Source organism: Manis javanica, chromosome 7 (genome assembly GCF_040802235.1).
Source record: "Manis javanica isolate MJ-LG chromosome 7, MJ_LKY, whole genome shotgun sequence".
NCBI classification, from domain to species: Eukaryota; Metazoa; Chordata; class Mammalia; order Pholidota; family Manidae; genus Manis; species Manis javanica.
The window spans coordinates 92,656,278-92,676,354 of record NC_133162.1 but is presented as its reverse complement, the minus strand read 5'-3'; positions in this window follow the sequence as shown (position 1 = coordinate 92,676,354).

Sequence of the window (20,077 nt, the reverse complement as noted above, 5' to 3'; positions counted from 1 at the left end):
CAGCAGGAGGGAGCCGTACACTGCAGACTTCATTCGAGGCGCTTAGAGGGCAGACGCACAGCACAGCACAGGCACGGAAAACACTAGGCAAGCTCAGTCTCCGCATCCACTCCGTCACCTTGAATGATTCCTGTAATGAGGCGTCCTGCACTGCTCTCTTTCTCCCACGTTACCTGAATCCAGTGTCGACTTGCCTCTGCTCTCTCATTTCACAGCATCTTCTTCTACACCTTCCCGTGTGCCTAGTGCCAAATTCGTCCTAGTCGAAGTCTGCCAGGTAGAGGGCGAACAGAGAGGACAGCCTTCTACTGGAATGTTTACTTAGATCTCCGTATCACAGAGGAGGAGTTTGCACGCAAGGGGTAGCAGCGTGGTCCTCTCTCAACGAGGGTCTCCTCAGTGACCAATGGAATGCATCCCAAGCAGTGTCTGGCGTAAGGCCCTCCCGCAGCAGTTCCTGAGTCTTGACTGCAAAGGCATATTCAGGGCACTTCGATTACTCACCGGGACGAGGCACCTCCGTGCGTCCTCTTCCATCACCCTCAGTATACGATGCCCTCCCGCAGGACTACAAACCTATGGAGAAAACAAGCCCAGCACGAGAGGCTTTCTTCAGTGTGCCTGAATGCGCAAGTCTCAGGACTGCCCGTAAGTATTTAGCCTGAGAATTCCAGCAAAGCTTGGGTTTCTCCCCGCACATCGCAGAGGTATGCTGCCCATGGTTAGTTCAGGTGGACAGACCTCCGGCCCCGAGCAGAGCTCTGTGCTCATGAACGGATGATCAGCTTGTAAGGAGCCCCGAAAGCATCTGCCCCCACATACAGCTGCACGTCCTATTCACCGCGCACGCATCTCTTGGACGTCAAGCGCATTCACAGAGGACACCCCGCACACCTAGGTTTTTGCCATCCCGCTCTGCGTGAGGGAGCAGAAAGCAACCGAAAGGCTTAGGTCGTGAAGTTAGAGCTTGTGTACCGCGGAGCAGTTTCCGTTGCAGGTCTGAGTTCACCTTCACTAGCCCTAAAGAGCAGCGTACCTGACAGAGGCTCCCGGTGCTGCCTGCTTCAGGCCCGTCGAGCAGAACGCCCAGCCGTCCTGCTTCCAACGCTGTGCCAAAAGCAACTCGCTCTGCTTCCTCCCCTGAGGCTGGGCGGATGACCTCTTCACAGTATCCCTGTGTCCGGGAGTACAAGTATATATAAGAAGCTCACCTTGCCACAGCAGTGTTTAGCTGTCAATCTGGATTAGTCTGAGCAGAAAGTCACTGGGACTGAGACAGCCTCGGAGACTCCTCTGCAGGACCGCACCTCCGAGGCTTTAGGGCCCAACCGCAACAAGCCTGCGGAGACGCTTCACACACACCTCTTGCCGGCCGTGTTGCTTGGAGCCTGAAGGCCAGTGCGTTCACCTGGTTCTCAGAGCTTGGGCTCTGAGGCACGGGAGGCCCACTTATATAGGGCACCACCGCCCCGCCCCACGCTCCGCCCCGCCCCACATCCACGGACTACCTGCACCTCTCGGAGGCAGCCGGGCAGGAGCAGAGAGAAAGCGCCGTTTCACACTGCCATGCGGAATTCATGGTATGCAAGCGTTTCTCTCGTCAGCCAGGCTGCCTCACCGAGGCCTTACGGCTCAGTGGCTACACAAGCGAGCAGCTGACGCTCAGCAGGAGGGAGCCGTACACTGCAGACTTCATTCGAGGCGCTTAGAGGGCAGACGCACAGCACAGGCACGGAAAACACTTGGCAAGCACAGTCTCTGCAGCCACTCCAACACCTTGAATGATTTCTGTAATGAGGCGTCCTGCACTGCTCTCTTTCTCCCACGTTACCTGAATCCAGTGCCGACTTGCCTCTGCTGCTCTCATTTCACAGCATCTTCTCCACCTTCCCGTGTGCCTAGTGCCAAATTCGTCCGAGTCGAAGTCTGCCAGGTAGAGGGCGAACAGAGAGGACAGCCTTCTACTGGAATGTTTACTTAGATTTCCGTATCACAGAGGAGGAGGTTGCACGCAAGGGGTAGCAGCGTGGTCTTCTCTCAACGAGGGTCTCCTCAGTGACCTGTGGAATGCGTCCCAAGCAGTGTCTGGCGTATGGCCCTCCCGCAGCAGTTCCTGACACTTGACTACAAAGACATCTTCAGGGGACTTCGAATACTCACCGGGGCGGGGCAGCTCCGTGCTTCCTCTACCATCACGGTCAGTATACGATGCCCTCTCGCAGGACTACAAACCTATGGAGAAAACAAGCCCAGCACGAGAGGCTTTCTTCAGGGTGCTTGAATGCGCAAGTCTCAGGACTGCCAGTAAGCATTTAGCCTGAGAAACCCAGCAAAGGGTCGGTTTCTCCCCGCAGATCGCAGAGGTATGCTGCCCATGGTTAGTTCAGGTGGACAGACCTCCGGCCCCGAGCAGAGCTCTGTGCTCATGAACGGATGACCAGCTTGTAAGGAGCCCCGAAAGCAACTGCCCCCACATACAGCCCACGTCCTATTCACGGCGCACGCATCTCTTGGACGTCAAGCGCATTCACAGAGGACACGCCGCACACCTCGGTTTTTGCCATCCCGCTCTGCGTGAGGGAGCAGAAAGCAACCGAAAGGCTTAGGTCGTGAAGTTAGAGCTTGTGTACCCCGGAGAAGTTTCCGTTGCAGGTCTAAGTTCACCTTCACTAGCCCTAAAGAGCAGCGTACCTGACAGAGGCTCCCGGTGCTGCCTGCTTCAGGCCCTTCGAGCAGAACGCCCAGCCGTCCTGCTTCCAACGCTGTGCCGAAAGCAACTCGCTCTGCTTCCTCCCCTGAGGCTGGGCTGAAGACCTCTTCACACTCTCCCTGTGTCGGGGAGTACAAGTATATATAAGCAGCTCACCTTGCCACAGCAGTGTGTAGCTGTCAATCTGGATTTGTCTGAGCAGCAAGTCACTGGGGCTGAAACAGCCTCGGAGCCTCCTCTGCAGGACCGCACCTCCGAGGCTATAGGGCCCAACCGCAGCAAGCCTGCGGAGAGGCTTCACACACACCTCTTGCCGGCCGTGTTGCTTGGGGCCTGAAGGCCAGTGCGTGCACCTGGTTCTCAGAGCTTGGGCTCTGAATCACGGGAGGCCGACTTATATAGGGCACCACCGCCCCGACCCACGCTCCGCACAGCCCCACATCCACGGTCTACCTGCACCTCTCGGAGGCAGCCGGGCAGGAGCAGAGATAAAGCGCCTTTTCGCACTGCCACGCGGAATTCATGGTATGCAAGCGTTTCTCTCGTCAGCCAGGCAGCCTCACCGAGGCCTTACGGCTCAGTGGCTACACAAGCGAGCAGCTGACGCTCAGCAGGAGGGAGCCGTACACTGCAGACTTCATTCGAGGCGCTTAGAGGGCAGACGCACAGAACAGCACAGGCACGGAAAACACTAGGCAAGCTCAGTCTCCGCATCCACTCCGACACCTTGAATGATTCCTGTAATGAGGCGTCCTGCACTGCTCTCTTTCTCCCACGTTACCTGAATCCAGTGTCGACTTGCCTCTGCTCTCTCATTTCACAGCATCTTCTTCTACACCTTCCCGTGTGCCTAGTGCCAAATTCGTCCTAGTCGAAGTCTGCCAGGTAGAGGGCGAACAGAGAGGACAGCCTTCTACTGGAATGTTTACTTAGATCTCCGTATCACAGAGGAGGAGTTTGCACGCAAGGGGTAGCAGCGTGGTCCTCTCTCAACGAGGGTCTCCTCAGTGACCAATGGAATGCATCCCAAGCAGTGTCTGGCGTAAGGCCCTCCCGCAGCAGTTCCTGAGTCTTGACTGCAAAGGCATATTCAGGGCACTTCGATTACTCACCGGGACGAGGCACCTCCGTGCGTCCTCTTCCATCACCCTCAGTATACGATGCCCTCCCGCAGGGCTACAAACCTATGGAGAAAACAAGCCCAGCACGAGAGGCTTTCTTCAGTGTGCCTGAATGCGCAAGTCTCAGGACTGCCCGCAAGTATTTAGCCTGAGGATTCCAGCAAAGCTTGGGTTTCTCCCCGCACATCGCAGAGGTATGCTGCCCATGGTTAGTTCAGGTGGACAGACCTCCGGCCCCGAGCAGAGCTCTGTGCTCATGAACGGATGATCAGCTTGTAAGGAGCCCCGAAAGCATCTGCCCCCACATACACCTGCACGTCCTATTCACCGCGCACGCATCTCTTGGACGTCAAGCGCATTCACAGAGGACACCCCGCACACCTAGGTTTTTGCCATCCCGCTCTGCGTGAGGGAGCAGAAAGCAACCGAAAGGCTTAGGTCGTGAAGTTAGAGCTTGTGTACCGCGGAGCAGTTTCCGTTGCAGGTCTGAGTTCACCTTCACTAGCCCTAAAGAGCAGCGTACCTGACAGAGGCTCCCGGTGCTGCCTGCTTCAGGCCCGTCGAGCAGAACGCCCAGCCGTCCTGCTTCCAACGCTGTGCCAAAAGCAACTCGCTCTGCTTCCTCCCCTGAGGCTGGGCGGATGACCTCTTCACAGTATCCCTGTGTCCGGGAGTACAAGTATATATAAGAAGCTCACCTTGCCACAGCAGTGTTTAGCTGTCAATCTGGATTAGTCTGAGCAGAAAGTCACTGGGACTGAGACAGCCTCGGAGACTCCTCTGCAGGACCGCACCTCCGAGGCTTTAGGGCCCAACCGCAACAAGCCTGCGGAGACGCTTCACACACACCTCTTGCCGGCCGTGTTGCTTGGAGCCTGAAGGCCAGTGCGTTCACCTGGTTCTCAGAGCTTGGGCTCTGAGGCACGGGAGGCCCACTTATATAGGGCACCACCGCCCCGCCCCACGCTCCGCCCCGCCCCACATCCACGGACTACCTGCACCTCTCGGAGGCAGCCGGGCAGGAGCAGAGAGAAAGCGCCGTTTCACACTGCCATGCGGAATTCATGGTATGCAAGCGTTTCTCTCGTCAGCCAGGCTGCCTCACCGAGGCCTTACGGCTCAGTGGCTACACAAGCGAGCAGCTGACGCTCAGCAGGAGGGAGCCGTACGCTGCAGACTTCATTCGAGGCGCTTAGAGGGCAGACGCACAGCACAGGCACGGAAAACACTTGGCAAGCACAGTCTCTGCAGCCACTCCAACACCTTGAATGATTTCTGTAATGAGGCGTCCTGCACTGCTCTCTTTCTCCCACGTTACCTGAATCCAGTGCCGACTTGCCTCTGCTGCTCTCATTTCACAGCATCTTCTACACCTTCCCGTGTGCCTAGTGCCAAATTCGTCCTAGTCGAAGTCTGCCAGGTAGAGGGCGAACAGAGAGGACAGCCTTCTACTGGAATGTTTACTTAGATTTCCGTATCACAGAGGAGGAGGTTGCACGCAAGGGGTAGCAGCGTGGTCTTCTCTCAACGAGGGTCTCCTCAGTGACCTGTGGAATGCGTCCCAAGCAGTGTCTGGCGTAAGGCCCTCCCGCAGCAGTTCCTGACACTTGACTACAAAGACATCTTCAGGGCACTTCGAATACTCACCGGGACGAGGCAGCTCCGTGCTTCCTCTACCATCACGGTCAGTATACGATGCCCTCTCGCAGGACTACAAACCTATGGAGAAAACAAGCCCAGCACGAGAGGCTTTCTTCAGGGTGCTTGAATGCGCAAGTCTCAGGACTGCCAGTAAGCATTTAGCCTGAGAAACCCAGCAAAGGGTCGGTTTCTCCCCGCAGATCGCAGAGGTATGCTGCCCATGGTTAGTTCAGGTGGACAGACCTCCGGCCCCGAGCAGAGCTCTGTGCTCATGAACGGATGACCAGCTTGTAAGGAGCCCCGAAAGCAACTGCCCCCACATACAGCTCACGTCCTATTCACGGCGCACGCATCTCTTGGACGTCAAGCGCATTCACAGAGGACACGCCGCACACCTAGGTTTTTGCCATCCCGCTCTGCGTGAGGGAGCAGAAAGCAACCGAAAGGCTTAGGTCGTGAAGTTAGAGCTTGTGTACCCCGGAGAAGTTTCCGTTGCAGGTCTAAGTTCACCTTCACTAGCCCTAAAGAGCAGCGTACCTGACAGAGGCTCCCGGTGCTGCCTGCTTCAGGCCCTTCGAGCAGAACGCCCAGCCGTCCTGCTTCCAACGCTGTGCCGAAAGCAACTCGCTCTGCTTCCTCCCCTGAGGCTGGGCTGAAGACCTCTTCACACTCTCCCTGTGTCGGGGAGTACAAGTATATATAAGCAGCTCACCTTGCCACAGCAGTGTGTAGCTGTCAATCTGGATTTGTCTGAGCAGCAAGTCACTGGGGCTGAAACAGCCTCGGAGCCTCCTCTGCAGGACCGCACCTCCGAGGCTATAGGGCCCAACCGCAGCAAGCCTGCGGAGAGGCTTCACACACACCTCTTGCCGGCCGTGTTGCTTGGGGCCTGAAGGCCAGTGCGTGCACCTGGTTCTCAGAGCTTGGGCTCTGAATCACGGGAGGCCGACTTATATAGGGCACCACCGCCCCGACCCACGCTCCGCACAGCCCCACATCCACGGTCTACCTGCACCTCTCGGAGGCAGCCGGGCAGGAGCAGAGATAAAGCGCCTTTTCGCACTGCCACGCGGAATTCATGGTATGCAAGCGTTTCTCTCGTCAGCCAGGCAGCCTCACCGAGGCCTTACGGCTCAGTGGCTACACAAGCGAGCAGCTGACGCTCAGCAGGAGGGAGCCGTACACTGCAGACTTCATTCGAGGCGCTTAGAGGGCAGACGCACAGCACAGCACAGGCACGGAAAACACTAGGCAAGCTCAGTCTCCGCATCCACTCCGACACCTTGAATGATTCCTGTAATGAGGCGTCCTGCACTGCTCTCTTTCTCCCACGTTACCTGAATCCAGTGTCGACTTGCCTCTGCTCTCTCATTTCACAGCATCTTCTTCTACACCTTCCCGTGTGCCTAGTGCCAAATTCGTCCTAGTCGAAGTCTGCCAGGTAGAGGGCGAACAGAGAGGACAGCCTTCTACTGGAATGTTTACTTAGATCTCCGTATCACAGAGGAGGAGTTTGCACGCAAGGGGTAGCAGCGTGGTCCTCTCTCAACGAGGGTCTCCTCAGTGACCAATGGAATGCATCCCAAGCAGTGTCTGGCGTAAGGCCCTCCCGCAGCAGTTCCTGAGTCTTGACTGCAAAGGCATATTCAGGGCACTTCGATTACTCACCGGGACGAGGCACCTCCGTGCGTCCTCTTCCATCACCCTCAGTATACGATGCCCTCCCGCAGGACTACAAACCTATGGAGAAAACAAGCCCAGCACGAGAGGCTTTCTTCAGTGTGCCTGAATGCGCAAGTCTCAGGACTGCCCGTAAGTATTTAGCCTGAGAATTCCAGCAAAGCTTGGGTTTCTCCCCGCACATCGCAGAGGTATGCTGCCCATGGTTAGTTCAGGTGGACAGACCTCCGGCCCCGAGCAGAGCTCTGTGCTCATGAACGGATGATCAGCTTGTAAGGAGCCCCGAAAGCATCTGCCCCCACATACAGCTGCACGTCCTATTCACCGCGCACGCATCTCTTGGACGTCAAGCGCATTCACAGAGGACACCCCGCACACCTAGGTTTTTGCCATCCCGCTCTGCGTGAGGGAGCAGAAAGCAACCGAAAGGCTTAGGTCGTGAAGTTAGAGCTTGTGTACCGCGGAGCAGTTTCCGTTGCAGGTCTGAGTTCACCTTCACTAGCCCTAAAGAGCAGCGTACCTGACAGAGGCTCCCGGTGCTGCCTGCTTCAGGCCCGTCGAGCAGAACGCCCAGCCGTCCTGCTTCCAACGCTGTGCCAAAAGCAACTCGCTCTGCTTCCTCCCCTGAGGCTGGGCGGATGACCTCTTCACAGTATCCCTGTGTCCGGGAGTACAAGTATATATAAGAAGCTCACCTTGCCACAGCAGTGTTTAGCTGTCAATCTGGATTAGTCTGAGCAGAAAGTCACTGGGACTGAGACAGCCTCGGAGACTCCTCTGCAGGACCGCACCTCCGAGGCTTTAGGGCCCAACCGCAACAAGCCTGCGGAGACGCTTCACACACACCTCTTGCCGGCCGTGTTGCTTGGAGCCTGAAGGCCAGTGCGTTCACCTGGTTCTCAGAGCTTGGGCTCTGAGGCACGGGAGGCCCACTTATATAGGGCACCACCGCCCCGCCCCACGCTCCGCCCCGCCCCACATCCACGGACTACCTGCACCTCTCGGAGGCAGCCGGGCAGGAGCAGAGAGAAAGCGCCGTTTCACACTGCCATGCGGAATTCATGGTATGCAAGCGTTTCTCTCGTCAGCCAGGCTGCCTCACCGAGGCCTTACGGCTCAGTGGCTACACAAGCGAGCAGCTGACGCTCAGCAGGAGGGAGCCGTACACTGCAGACTTCATTCGAGGCGCTTAGAGGGCAGACGCACAGCACAGGCACGGAAAACACTTGGCAAGCACAGTCTCTGCAGCCACTCCAACACCTTGAATGATTTCTGTAATGAGGCGTCCTGCACTGCTCTCTTTCTCCCACGTTACCTGAATCCAGTGCCGACTTGCCTCTGCTGCTCTCATTTCACAGCATCTTCTACACCTTCCCGTGTGCCTAGTGCCAAATTCGTCCTAGTCGAAGTCTGCCAGGTAGAGGGCGAACAGAGAGGACAGCCTTCTACTGGAATGTTTACTTAGATTTCCGTATCACAGAGGAGGAGGTTGCACGCAAGGGGTAGCAGCGTGGTCTTCTCTCAACGAGGGTCTCCTCAGTGACCTGTGGAATGCGTCCCAAGCAGTGTCTGGCGTAAGGCCCTCCCGCAGCAGTTCCTGACACTTGACTACAAAGACATCTTCAGGGCACTTCGAATACTCACCGGGACGAGGCAGCTCCGTGCTTCCTCTACCATCACGGTCAGTATACGATGCCCTCTCGCAGGACTACAAACCTATGGAGAAAACAAGCCCAGCACGAGAGGCTTTCTTCAGGGTGCTTGAATGCGCAAGTCTCAGGACTGCCAGTAAGCATTTAGCCTGAGAAACCCAGCAAAGGGTCGGTTTCTCCCCGCAGATCGCAGAGGTATGCTGCCCATGGTTAGTTCAGGTGGACAGACCTCCGGCCCCGAGCAGAGCTCTGTGCTCATGAACGGATGACCAGCTTGTAAGGAGCCCCGAAAGCAACTGCCCCCACATACAGCTCACGTCCTATTCACGGCGCACGCATCTCTTGGACGTCAAGCGCATTCACAGAGGACACGCCGCACACCTAGGTTTTTGCCATCCCGCTCTGCGTGAGGGAGCAGAAAGCAACCGAAAGGCTTAGGTCGTGAAGTTAGAGCTTGTGTACCCCGGAGAAGTTTCCGTTGCAGGTCTAAGTTCACCTTCACTAGCCCTAAAGAGCAGCGTACCTGACAGAGGCTCCCGGTGCTGCCTGCTTCAGGCCCTTCGAGCAGAACGCCCAGCCGTCCTGCTTCCAACGCTGTGCCGAAAGCAACTCGCTCTGCTTCCTCCCCTGAGGCTGGGCTGAAGACCTCTTCACACTCTCCCTGTGTCGGGGAGTACAAGTATATATAAGCAGCTCACCTTGCCACAGCAGTGTGTAGCTGTCAATCTGGATTTGTCTGAGCAGCAAGTCACTGGGGCTGAAACAGCCTCGGAGCCTCCTCTGCAGGACCGCACCTCCGAGGCTATAGGGCCCAACCGCAGCAAGCCTGCGGAGAGGCTTCACACACACCTCTTGCCGGCCGTGTTGCTTGGGGCCTGAAGGCCAGTGCGTGCACCTGGTTCTCAGAGCTTGGGCTCTGAATCACGGGAGGCCGACTTATATAGGGCACCACCGCCCCGACCCACGCTCCGCACAGCCCCACATCCACGGTCTACCTGCACCTCTCGGAGGCAGCCGGGCAGGAGCAGAGATAAAGCGCCTTTTCGCACTGCCACGCGGAATTCATGGTATGCAAGCGTTTCTCTCGTCAGCCAGGCAGCCTCACCGAGGCCTTACGGCTCAGTGGCTACACAAGCGAGCAGCTGACGCTCAGCAGGAGGGAGCCGTACACTGCAGACTTCATTCGAGGCGCTTAGAGGGCAGACGCACAGCACAGCACAGGCACGGAAAACACTAGGCAAGCTCAGTCTCCGCATCCACTCCGACACCTTGAATGATTCCTGTAATGAGGCGTCCTGCACTGCTCTCTTTCTCCCACGTTACCTGAATCCAGTGTCGACTTGCCTCTGCTCTCTCATTTCACAGCATCTTCTTCTACACCTTCCCGTGTGCCTAGTGCCAAATTCGTCCTAGTCGAAGTCTGCCAGGTAGAGGGCGAACAGAGAGGACAGCCTTCTACTGGAATGTTTACTTAGATCTCCGTATCACAGAGGAGGAGTTTGCACGCAAGGGGTAGCAGCGTGGTCCTCTCTCAACGAGGGTCTCCTCAGTGACCAATGGAATGCATCCCAAGCAGTGTCTGGCGTAAGGCCCTCCCGCAGCAGTTCCTGAGTCTTGACTGCAAAGGCATATTCAGGGCACTTCGATTACTCACCGGGACGAGGCACCTCCGTGCGTCCTCTTCCATCACCCTCAGTATACGATGCCCTCCCGCAGGACTACAAACCTATGGAGAAAACAAGCCCAGCACGAGAGGCTTTCTTCAGTGTGCCTGAATGCGCAAGTCTCAGGACTGCCCGTAAGTATTTAGCCTGAGAATTCCAGCAAAGCTTGGGTTTCTCCCCGCACATCGCAGAGGTATGCTGCCCATGGTTAGTTCAGGTGGACAGACCTCCGGCCCCGAGCAGAGCTCTGTGCTCATGAACGGATGATCAGCTTGTAAGGAGCCCCGAAAGCATCTGCCCCCACATACAGCTGCACGTCCTATTCACCGCGCACGCATCTCTTGGACGTCAAGCGCATTCACAGAGGACACCCCGCACACCTAGGTTTTTGCCATCCCGCTCTGCGTGAGGGAGCAGAAAGCAACCGAAAGGCTTAGGTCGTGAAGTTAGAGCTTGTGTACCGCGGAGCAGTTTCCGTTGCAGGTCTGAGTTCACCTTCACTAGCCCTAAAGAGCAGCGTACCTGACAGAGGCTCCCGGTGCTGCCTGCTTCAGGCCCGTCGAGCAGAACGCCCAGCCGTCCTGCTTCCAACGCTGTGCCAAAAGCAACTCGCTCTGCTTCCTCCCCTGAGGCTGGGCGGATGACCTCTTCACAGTATCCCTGTGTCCGGGAGTACAAGTATATATAAGAAGCTCACCTTGCCACAGCAGTGTTTAGCTGTCAATCTGGATTAGTCTGAGCAGAAAGTCACTGGGACTGAGACAGCCTCGGAGACTCCTCTGCAGGACCGCACCTCCGAGGCTTTAGGGCCCAACCGCAACAAGCCTGCGGAGACGCTTCACACACACCTCTTGCCGGCCGTGTTGCTTGGAGCCTGAAGGCCAGTGCGTTCACCTGGTTCTCAGAGCTTGGGCTCTGAGGCACGGGAGGCCCACTTATATAGGGCACCACCGCCCCGCCCCACGCTCCGCCCCGCCCCACATCCACGGACTACCTGCACCTCTCGGAGGCAGCCGGGCAGGAGCAGAGAGAAAGCGCCGTTTCACACTGCCATGCGGAATTCATGGTATGCAAGCGTTTCTCTCGTCAGCCAGGCTGCCTCACCGAGGCCTTACGGCTCAGTGGCTACACAAGCGAGCAGCTGACGCTCAGCAGGAGGGAGCCGTACACTGCAGACTTCATTCGAGGCGCTTAGAGGGCAGACGCACAGCACAGGCACGGAAAACACTTGGCAAGCACAGTCTCTGCAGCCACTCCAACACCTTGAATGATTTCTGTAATGAGGCGTCCTGCACTGCTCTCTTTCTCCCACGTTACCTGAATCCAGTGCCGACTTGCCTCTGCTGCTCTCATTTCACAGCATCTTCTACACCTTCCCGTGTGCCTAGTGCCAAATTCGTCCTAGTCGAAGTCTGCCAGGTAGAGGGCGAACAGAGAGGACAGCCTTCTACTGGAATGTTTACTTAGATTTCCGTATCACAGAGGAGGAGGTTGCACGCAAGGGGTAGCAGCGTGGTCTTCTCTCAACGAGGGTCTCCTCAGTGACCTGTGGAATGCGTCCCAAGCAGTGTCTGGCGTAAGGCCCTCCCGCAGCAGTTCCTGACACTTGACTACAAAGACATCTTCAGGGCACTTCGAATACTCACCGGGACGAGGCAGCTCCGTGCTTCCTCTACCATCACGGTCAGTATACGATGCCCTCTCGCAGGACTACAAACCTATGGAGAAAACAAGCCCAGCACGAGAGGCTTTCTTCAGGGTGCTTGAATGCGCAAGTCTCAGGACTGCCAGTAAGCATTTAGCCTGAGAAACCCAGCAAAGGGTCGGTTTCTCCCCGCAGATCGCAGAGGTATGCTGCCCATGGTTAGTTCAGGTGGACAGACCTCCGGCCCCGAGCAGAGCTCTGTGCTCATGAACGGATGACCAGCTTGTAAGGAGCCCCGAAAGCAACTGCCCCCACATACAGCTCACGTCCTATTCACGGCGCACGCATCTCTTGGACGTCAAGCGCATTCACAGAGGACACGCCGCACACCTAGGTTTTTGCCATCCCGCTCTGCGTGAGGGAGCAGAAAGCAACCGAAAGGCTTAGGTCGTGAAGTTAGAGCTTGTGTACCCCGGAGAAGTTTCCGTTGCAGGTCTAAGTTCACCTTCACTAGCCCTAAAGAGCAGCGTACCTGACAGAGGCTCCCGGTGCTGCCTGCTTCAGGCCCTTCGAGCAGAACGCCCAGCCGTCCTGCTTCCAACGCTGTGCCGAAAGCAACTCGCTCTGCTTCCTCCCCTGAGGCTGGGCTGAAGACCTCTTCACACTCTCCCTGTGTCGGGGAGTACAAGTATATATAAGCAGCTCACCTTGCCACAGCAGTGTGTAGCTGTCAATCTGGATTTGTCTGAGCAGCAAGTCACTGGGGCTGAAACAGCCTCGGAGCCTCCTCTGCAGGACCGCACCTCCGAGGCTATAGGGCCCAACCGCAGCAAGCCTGCGGAGAGGCTTCACACACACCTCTTGCCGGCCGTGTTGCTTGGGGCCTGAAGGCCAGTGCGTGCACCTGGTTCTCAGAGCTTGGGCTCTGAATCACGGGAGGCCGACTTATATAGGGCACCACCGCCCCGACCCACGCTCCGCACAGCCCCACATCCACGGTCTACCTGCACCTCTCGGAGGCAGCCGGGCAGGAGCAGAGATAAAGCGCCTTTTCGCACTGCCACGCGGAATTCATGGTATGCAAGCGTTTCTCTCGTCAGCCAGGCAGCCTCACCGAGGCCTTACGGCTCAGTGGCTACACAAGCGAGCAGCTGACGCTCAGCAGGAGGGAGCCGTACACTGCAGACTTCATTCGAGGCGCTTAGAGGGCAGACGCACAGCACAGCACAGGCACGGAAAACACTAGGCAAGCTCAGTCTCCGCATCCACTCCGACACCTTGAATGATTCCTGTAATGAGGCGTCCTGCACTGCTCTCTTTCTCCCACGTTACCTGAATCCAGTGTCGACTTGCCTCTGCTCTCTCATTTCACAGCATCTTCTTCTACACCTTCCCGTGTGCCTAGTGCCAAATTCGTCCTAGTCGAAGTCTGCCAGGTAGAGGGCGAACAGAGAGGACAGCCTTCTACTGGAATGTTTACTTAGATCTCCGTATCACAGAGGAGGAGTTTGCACGCAAGGGGTAGCAGCGTGGTCCTCTCTCAACGAGGGTCTCCTCAGTGACCAATGGAATGCATCCCAAGCAGTGTCTGGCGTAAGGCCCTCCCGCAGCAGTTCCTGAGTCTTGACTGCAAAGGCATATTCAGGGCACTTCGATTACTCACCGGGACGAGGCACCTCCGTGCGTCCTCTTCCATCACCCTCAGTATACGATGCCCTCCCGCAGGACTACAAACCTATGGAGAAAACAAGCCCAGCACGAGAGGCTTTCTTCAGTGTGCCTGAATGCGCAAGTCTCAGGACTGCCCGTAAGTATTTAGCCTGAGAATTCCAGCAAAGCTTGGGTTTCTCCCCGCACATCGCAGAGGTATGCTGCCCATGGTTAGTTCAGGTGGACAGACCTCCGGCCCCGAGCAGAGCTCTGTGCTCATGAACGGATGATCAGCTTGTAAGGAGCCCCGAAAGCATCTGCCCCCACATACAGCTGCACGTCCTATTCACCGCGCACGCATCTCTTGGACGTCAAGCGCATTCACAGAGGACACCCCGCACACCTAGGTTTTTGCCATCCCGCTCTGCGTGAGGGAGCAGAAAGCAACCGAAAGGCTTAGGTCGTGAAGTTAGAGCTTGTGTACCGCGGAGCAGTTTCCGTTGCAGGTCTGAGTTCACCTTCACTAGCCCTAAAGAGCAGCGTACCTGACAGAGGCTCCCGGTGCTGCCTGCTTCAGGCCCGTCGAGCAGAACGCCCAGCCGTCCTGCTTCCAACGCTGTGCCAAAAGCAACTCGCTCTGCTTCCTCCCCTGAGGCTGGGCGGATGACCTCTTCACAGTATCCCTGTGTCCGGGAGTACAAGTATATATAAGAAGCTCACCTTGCCACAGCAGTGTTTAGCTGTCAATCTGGATTAGTCTGAGCAGAAAGTCACTGGGACTGAGACAGCCTCGGAGACTCCTCTGCAGGACCGCACCTCCGAGGCTTTAGGGCCCAACCGCAACAAGCCTGCGGAGACGCTTCACACACACCTCTTGCCGGCCGTGTTGCTTGGAGCCTGAAGGCCAGTGCGTTCACCTGGTTCTCAGAGCTTGGGCTCTGAGGCACGGGAGGCCCACTTATATAGGGCACCACCGCCCCGCCCCACGCTCCGCCCCGCCCCACATCCACGGACTACCTGCACCTCTCGGAGGCAGCCGGGCAGGAGCAGAGAGAAAGCGCCGTTTCACACTGCCATGCGGAATTCATGGTATGCAAGCGTTTCTCTCGTCAGCCAGGCTGCCTCACCGAGGCCTTACGGCTCAGTGGCTACACAAGCGAGCAGCTGACGCTCAGCAGGAGGGAGCCGTACACTGCAGACTTCATTCGAGGCGCTTAGAGGGCAGACGCACAGCACAGGCACGGAAAACACTTGGCAAGCACAGTCTCTGCAGCCACTCCAACACCTTGAATGATTTCTGTAATGAGGCGTCCTGCACTGCTCTCTTTCTCCCACGTTACCTGAATCCAGTGCCGACTTGCCTCTGCTGCTCTCATTTCACAGCATCTTCTACACCTTCCCGTGTGCCTAGTGCCAAATTCGTCCTAGTCGAAGTCTGCCAGGTAGAGGGCGAACAGAGAGGACAGCCTTCTACTGGAATGTTTACTTAGATTTCCGTATCACAGAGGAGGAGGTTGCACGCAAGGGGTAGCAGCGTGGTCTTCTCTCAACGAGGGTCTCCTCAGTGACCTGTGGAATGCGTCCCAAGCAGTGTCTGGCGTAAGGCCCTCCCGCAGCAGTTCCTGACACTTGACTACAAAGACATCTTCAGGGCACTTCGAATACTCACCGGGACGAGGCAGCTCCGTGCTTCCTCTACCATCACGGTCAGTATACGATGCCCTCTCGCAGGACTACAAACCTATGGAGAAAACAAGCCCAGCACGAGAGGCTTTCTTCAGGGTGCTTGAATGCGCAAGTCTCAGGACTGCCAGTAAGCATTTAGCCTGAGAAACCCAGCAAAGGGTCGGTTTCTCCCCGCAGATCGCAGAGGTATGCTGCCCATGGTTAGTTCAGGTGGACAGACCTCCGGCCCCGAGCAGAGCTCTGTGCTCATGAACGGATGACCAGCTTGTAAGGAGCCCCGAAAGCAACTGCCCCCACATACAGCTCACGTCCTATTCACGGCGCACGCATCTCTTGGACGTCAAGCGCATTCACAGAGGACACGCCGCACACCTAGGTTTTTGCCATCCCGCTCTGCGTGAGGGAGCAGAAAGCAACCGAAAGGCTTAGGTCGTGAAGTTAGAGCTTGTGTACCCCGGAGAAGTTTCCGTTGCAGGTCTAAGTTCACCTTCACTAGCCCTAAAGAGCAGCGTACCTGACAGAGGCTCCCGGTGCTGCCTGCTTCAGGCCCTTCGAGCAGAACGCCCAGCCGTCCTGCTTCCAACGCTGTGCCGAAAGCAACTCGCTCTGCTTCCTCCCCTGAGGCTGGGCTGAAGACCTCTTCACACTCTCCCTGTGTCGGGGAGTACAAGTATATATAAGCAGCTCACCTTGCCACAGCAGTGTGTAGCTGTCAATCTGGATTTGTCTGAGCAGCAAGTCACTGGGGCTGAAACAGCCTCGGAGCCTCCTCTGCAGGACCGCACCTCCGAGGCTATAGGGCCCAACCGCAGCAAGCCTGCGGAGAGGCTTCACACACACCTCTTGCCGGCCGTGTTGCTTGGGGCCTGAAGGCCAGTGCGTGCACCTGGTTCTCAGAGCTTGGGCTCTGAATCACGGGAGGCCGACTTATATAGGGCACCACCGCCCCGACCCACGCTCCGCACAGCCCCACATCCACGGTCTACCTGCACCTCTCGGAGGCAGCCGGGCAGGAGCAGAGATAAAGCGCCTTTTCGCACTGCCACGCGGAATTCATGGTATGCAAGCGTTTCTCTCGTCAGCCAGGCAGCCTCACCGAGGCCTTACGGCTCAGTGGCTACACAAGCGAGCAGCTGACGCTCAGCAGGAGGGAGCCGTACACTGCAGACTTCATTCGAGGCGCTTAGAGGGCAGACGCACAGCACAGCACAGGCACGGAAAACACTAGGCAAGCTCAGTCTCCGCATCCACTCCGACACCTTGAATGATTCCTGTAATGAGGCGTCCTGCACTGCTCTCTTTCTCCCACGTTACCTGAATCCAGTGTCGACTTGCCTCTGCTCTCTCATTTCACAGCATCTTCTTCTACACCTTCCCGTGTGCCTAGTGCCAAATTCGTCCTAGTCGAAGTCTGCCAGGTAGAGGGCGAACAGAGAGGACAGCCTTCTACTGGAATGTTTACTTAGATCTCCGTATCACAGAGGAGGAGTTTGCACGCAAGGGGTAGCAGCGTGGTCCTCTCTCAACGAGGGTCTCCTCAGTGACCAATGGAATGCATCCCAAGCAGTGTCTGGCGTAAGGCCCTCCCGCAGCAGTTCCTGAGTCTTGACTGCAAAGGCATATTCAGGGCACTTCGATTACTCACCGGGACGAGGCACCTCCGTGCGTCCTCTTCCATCACCCTCAGTATACGATGCCCTCCCGCAGGACTACAAACCTATGGAGAAAACAAGCCCAGCACGAGAGGCTTTCTTCAGTGTGCCTGAATGCGCAAGTCTCAGGACTGCCCGTAAGTATTTAGCCTGAGAATTCCAGCAAAGCTTGGGTTTCTCCCCGCACATCGCAGAGGTATGCTGCCCATGGTTAGTTCAGGTGGACAGACCTCCGGCCCCGAGCAGAGCTCTGTGCTCATGAACGGATGATCAGCTTGTAAGGAGCCCCGAAAGCATCTGCCCCCACATACAGCTGCACGTCCTATTCACCGCGCACGCATCTCTTGGACGTCAAGCGCATTCACAGAGGACACCCCGCACACCTAGGTTTTTGCCATCCCGCTCTGCGTGAGGGAGCAGAAAGCAACCGAAAGGCTTAGGTCGTGAAGTTAGAGCTTGTGTACCGCGGAGCAGTTTCCGTTGCAGGTCTGAGTTCACCTTCACTAGCCCTAAAGAGCAGCGTACCTGACAGAGGCTCCCGGTGCTGCCTGCTTCAGGCCCGTCGAGCAGAACGCCCAGCCGTCCTGCTTCCAACGCTGTGCCAAAAGCAACTCGCTCTGCTTCCTCCCCTGAGGCTGGGCGGATGACCTCTTCACAGTATCCCTGTGTCCGGGAGTACAAGTATATATAAGAAGCTCACCTTGCCACAGCAGTGTTTAGCTGTCAATCTGGATTAGTCTGAGCAGAAAGTCACTGGGACTGAGACAGCCTCGGAGACTCCTCTGCAGGACCGCACCTCCGAGGCTTTAGGGCCCAACCGCAACAAGCCTGCGGAGACGCTTCACACACACCTCTTGCCGGCCGTGTTGCTTGGAGCCTGAAGGCCAGTGCGTTCACCTGGTTCTCAGAGCTTGGGCTCTGAGGCACGGGAGGCCCACTTATATAGGGCACCACCGCCCCGCCCCACGCTCCGCCCCGCCCCACATCCACGGACTACCTGCACCTCTCGGAGGCAGCCGGGCAGGAGCAGAGAGAAAGCGCCGTTTCACACTGCCATGCGGAATTCATGGTATGCAAGCGTTTCTCTCGTCAGCCAGGCTGCCTCACCGAGGCCTTACGGCTCAGTGGCTACACAAGCGAGCAGCTGACGCTCAGCAGGAGGGAGCCGTACACTGCAGACTTCATTCGAGGCGCTTAGAGGGCAGACGCACAGCACAGGCACGGAAAACACTTGGCAAGCACAGTCTCTGCAGCCACTCCAACACCTTGAATGATTTCTGTAATGAGGCGTCCTGCACTGCTCTCTTTCTCCCACGTTACCTGAATCCAGTGCCGACTTGCCTCTGCTGCTCTCATTTCACAGCATCTTCTACACCTTCCCGTGTGCCTAGTGCCAAATTCGTCCTAGTCGAAGTCTGCCAGGTAGAGGGCGAACAGAGAGGACAGCCTTCTACTGGAATGTTTACTTAGATTTCCGTATCACAGAGGAGGAGGTTGCACGCAAGGGGTAGCAGCGTGGTCTTCTCTCAACGAGGGTCTCCTCAGTGACCTGTGGAATGCGTCCCAAGCAGTGTCTGGCGTAAGGCCCTCCCGCAGCAGTTCCTGACACTTGACTACAAAGACATCTTCAGGGCACTTCGAATACTCACCGGGACGAGGCAGCTCCGTGCTTCCTCTACCATCACGGTCAGTATACGATGCCCTCTCGCAGGACTACAAACCTATGGAGAAAACAAGCCCAGCACGAGAGGCTTTCTTCAGGGTGCTTGAATGCGCAAGTCTCAGGACTGCCAGTAAGCATTTAGCCTGAGAAACCCAGCAAAGGGTCGGTTTCTCCCCGCAGATCGCAGAGGTATGCTGCCCATGGTTAGTTCAGGTGGACAGACCTCCGGCCCCGAGCAGAGCTCTGTGCTCATGAACGGATGACCAGCTTGTAAGGAGCCCCGAAAGCAACTGCCCCCACATACAGCTCACGTCCTATTCACGGCGCACGCATCTCTTGGACGTCAAGCGCATTCACAGAGGACACGCCGCACACCTAGGTTTTTGCCATCCCGCTCTGCGTGAGGGAGCAGAAAGCAACCGAAAGGCTTAGGTCGTGAAGTTAGAGCTTGTGTACCCCGGAGAAGTTTCCGTTGCAGGTCTAAGTTCACCTTCACTAGCCCTAAAGAGCAGCGTACCTGACAGAGGCTCCCGGTGCTGCCTGCTTCAGGCCCTTCGAGCAGAACGCCCAGCCGTCCTGCTTCCAACGCTGTGCCGAAAGCAACTCGCTCTGCTTCCTCCCCTGAGGCTGGGCTGAAGACCTCTTCACACTCTCCCTGTGTCGGGGAGTACAAGTATATATAAGCAGCTCACCTTGCCACAGCAGTGTGTAGCTGTCAATCTGGATTTGTCTGAGCAGCAAGTCACTGGGGCTGAAACAGCCTCGGAGCCTCCTCTGCAGGACCGCACCTCCGAGGCTATAGGGCCCAACCGCAGCAAGCCTGCGGAGAGGCTTCACACACACCTCTTGCCGGCCGTGTTGCTTGGGGCCTGAAGGCCAGTGCGTGCACCTGGTTCTCAGAGCTTGGGCTCTGAATCACGGGAGGCCGACTTATATAGGGCACCACCGCCCCGACCCACGCTCCGCACAGCCCCACATCCACGGTCTACCTGCACCTCTCGGAGGCAGCCGGGCAGGAGCAGAGATAAAGCGCCTTTTCGCACTGCCACGCGGAATTCATGGTATGCAAGCGTTTCTCTCGTCAGCCAGGCAGCCTCACCGAGGCCTTACGGCTCAGTGGCTACACAAGCGAGCAGCTGACGCTCAGCAGGAGGGAGCCGTACACTGCAGACTTCATTCGAGGCGCTTAGAGGGCAGACGCACAGCACAGCACAGGCACGGAAAACACTAGGCAAGCTCAGTCTCCGCATCCACTCCGACACCTTGAATGATTCCTGTAATGAGGCGTCCTGCACTGCTCTCTTTCTCCCACG